Here is a 3,552-nt window from a genome sequence, read left to right as displayed (position 1 = left end):
ATCTTGACTGTGCTGCCAGGCAGATTCAATTGACTCATTCGTCTGAGGATGTCATTGTCTTTGCCGCTCGGGATAATTCCATCCGGTTGTTTTCTCTCAATGAGAAGGGTGAATTGGATGCTATTTCGCAAATTCCTGTCGTTTGCGAATATCAAGACATCTTTCCAGAAGAACTTCCAGGGATGCCTCCAAACCGGCTGGCTGAATTTGTTATTGAACTTGAGCCCGGTACGGAACCTGTGTGCAAACGTCCCTACAAGCTCGGCCCCGAGGAGTTGAAGGAGTTGAAGAAACAACTCGATGAGCAAGAAAGATTGGGTCTCTTTCGGCCTAGTACTTCTCCGTGGGGTTGTGGTGTTCTTTTTGTGAAGAAGAAGGATGGATCGAGTCGACTTTGTGTTGATTACCGTCCAGTAAACAAGAAGACCATCAAGAACAAATACCCACTTCCCAACATCAATGAGCTGTTCGAACAACTCAAGGGTGCTCAAGTATTCTCCAAGCTTGATCTCCGTATGGGTTATCATCAGATTCGTATTCGTGAGCAAGATATTCCCAAGACGGCGTTCAGAACAAGCTTTGGTTCATATGAATACACCGTCATGTCTTTTGGCCTCGCCAACGCTCCTCCGACGTTCTCTCGCATGATGAACTTCATCTTCAACCCCTACACCAATGAATTCGTTTTGGTCTATCTCGACGACATTCTGGTTTTCTCGAAGAACAAGGAAGATCATGCCAAGCACTTGCGTTTGGTTCTTGACAAGCTCAGAGAACATAAGTTCTATGCCAAGTTCTCCAAGTGTGAATTTTGGCTCGATGAGGTTCTTTATCTTGGTCATATCATCTCTGCCAAGGGCATTTCCGTGAATCCTGAGAAGGTGTCCGCAATTGTGAATTGGGAACCTCCTCAGAACGTGAAGCAACTCCGCAGTTTTCTCGGTCTCGCAAGCTATTGCAGAAGATTCGTTGAAAACTTTTCTAAGATCGCCAAGCCTCTCTCAAATCTTCTTCAGAAGCACGTCAAGTACGTTTGGTCTCCGGAGTGTGATATTGCTTTCAACACTTTGAAAGAGAAATTGATCACTGCTCCAGTTCTGACTCCGCCTGATGAAACCAAGCCGTACGAGGTCTTTTGTGATGCCTCTCTCCAAGGTCTCGGTGCTGTACTGATGCAAGAGAAGAAAGTTGTTGCTTATACCTCTCGCCAGTTGAAACCTAATGAGAAGAACTACCCCACTCATGATCTCGAGTTGGCGGCAGTTGTGCACGCTTTGTTGACTTGGAGACATCTTCTATTGGGAAGGAAAGTGGATATTTTCACTGATCACAAGAGTCTCAAGTACATCTTCACTCAGCCTAATCTCAACCTCAGGCAGACTCGATGGGTCGAAATGATTCAATAGTACAATCCGAGTATCGAGTATACTCCAGGCAAGGCTAATGCGATTGCTGACGCTTTGAGCAGAAAAGCATATTGCAACAGTCTGATTCTCAAGCCTTATCAACCCGAGCTTTGTGAAGCTTTCCGCAAACTTAATCTGCAAGTTGTTCCACAAGGTTTCCTCGCCAACCTTCAAGTCTCTCCTACCTTAGAAGACCAGATTCGCCAAGCCCAACTTCTTGATGCTATGGTGAAAAAGGTGAAGATTGGTATTGCAAAGAGTCAGTCCAAGTACAAGTGCTTCCGACTTGATGACAAGGACACTATCTTCTTCGAGGATCGAATTGTTGTGCCCAAAGGTGAACTCCGTAAGGTGATCATGAACGAGGCTCATAACTCTCTCCTCTCCATCCACCCTGGTAGTACGAAGATGTATCAGGACCTCAAGCAAGCTTATTGGTGGACTCGAATGAAGCGCGAGATCGCTCAATTCGTGAACGAATGTGATGTCTGCAGAAGAGTGAAGGCCGAACATCAAAGGCCAGCTGGTCTCCTCCAACCTCTTGCCATTCCAGAATGGAAGTTTGACCACATTGAAATGGACTTCGTGACTGGGTTTCCAAAGTCCAAGCGTGGCAATGATGCTATATTTGTTGTCATCGACAAGCTCACCAAAGTGGCTCATTTTCTGCCTATCAAAGAGTCAATCACTGCAGCTCAATTGGCGGAACTCTATACCTCTCGCATTGTCTCTCTGCACGGTATTCCTCAAGTGATATCTTCAGACCGTGGCAACATCTTTACCTCCAAGTTTTGGGATTCTTTTCAGAAGGCCATGGGCACCAACATCCGCTTCAGCACAGCTTTCCATCCTCAAACGAGCGGTCAAGTCGAGCGTGTCAACCAAATTCTTGAAGATATGCTCAGGGCTTGTGTGATCTCCTTCGGCATGAAGTGGGAGGATTGTCTTCCTTATGCTGAATTCTCATACAACAACAGCTTTCAAGCAAGTTCGGGCAAGGCCCCCTTTGAAATTCTGTATGGCAGAAAGTGCCGTACCCCTCTCAACTGGTCTGAAACCGGTGAACGTCAGCTGCTGGGTAATGACTTAATCACAGAGGCAGAAGAAATGTGCAAAGTCATTCGTGATAACCTCAAAGCAGCTCAATCCCGCCAGAAGTGCTACTATGATAGTAAGCATCATGATCTGGTTTTCGAGATCGGAGATCATGTTTACCTCCGCGTCTCTCCCATGAAAGGTACTCGTCGCTTCGGTATCAAAGGGAAACTTGCCCCTAGATACGTGGGACCTTTCAAGATTGTCAGCAAGAGAGGCGACCTCGCCTATCAACTCGAGCTTCCTTCAAACTTTGCAAATGTTCATGATGTGTTCCATGTCTCTCAGCTTCGAAAGTGCTTCAAGACTCCTGACCGCACCATCAACTTCGAGGACATTGAGCTCCAAGAAGATCTCTCTTATCGTGAGCACCCAGTTGCTATTCTTGAAGAGACTGAACGCAAGACTCGCAACAAGTCAATCAAATTCCTCAAAGTTAAGTGGTCTCACCATTCCGACCGTGAAGCTACCTGGGAACGCGAGGATCACCTCCGTTCTGAGTACCCGGAGTTCTTTCAGTCCTAGATCTCGGGACGAGATCTTTTCGTAGTGGTGGAGTGTTGTAACGCCCCAGATGTAACTTTCCATATTTGTACTCCAACTCTTGCCGTCTCCGGCGCTAAGTTATATTTATTTCTCGGGTTGGGTCTTTGTCTCCGTGTGTTGTTTTTTTTTTCTTCTTTTTCGTGCATCTCATACCATGTCATCACGTGCATTGCATTTGCATACATGTTCATCTCATGCATTCGATCATTTTCCCCGTTGTCCGTTTTGCATTCCGGCGCTTCGTTCTCCTCCGGTGGTCATTTCTAGTCTTCTTTCGTGTGTGGGGTTTAAACATTTCCGGATTGTCCCGAGACTTGCCAAGCGGCCTTGGGTTACTACCGGTAGACCGCCTGTCAAGTTTCGTATCATTTGGACTTCGTTTGATACTCCAACGGTTAACCGAGGGACCGAAAAGGCCTCGTGTGTGTTGCAGCCCAACACCCCCCAAATTTGGCCCAAAACCCACCAAACTCTGCTCCTTGTCCTAGAGCGTTCGATCACGATC

This window comes from Triticum dicoccoides, chromosome 2A, assembly GCF_002162155.2.
Source record: "Triticum dicoccoides isolate Atlit2015 ecotype Zavitan chromosome 2A, WEW_v2.0, whole genome shotgun sequence".
Taxonomy (NCBI): domain Eukaryota; kingdom Viridiplantae; phylum Streptophyta; class Magnoliopsida; order Poales; family Poaceae; genus Triticum; species Triticum dicoccoides.
Note: the sequence above shows the minus strand (reverse complement) of the source record.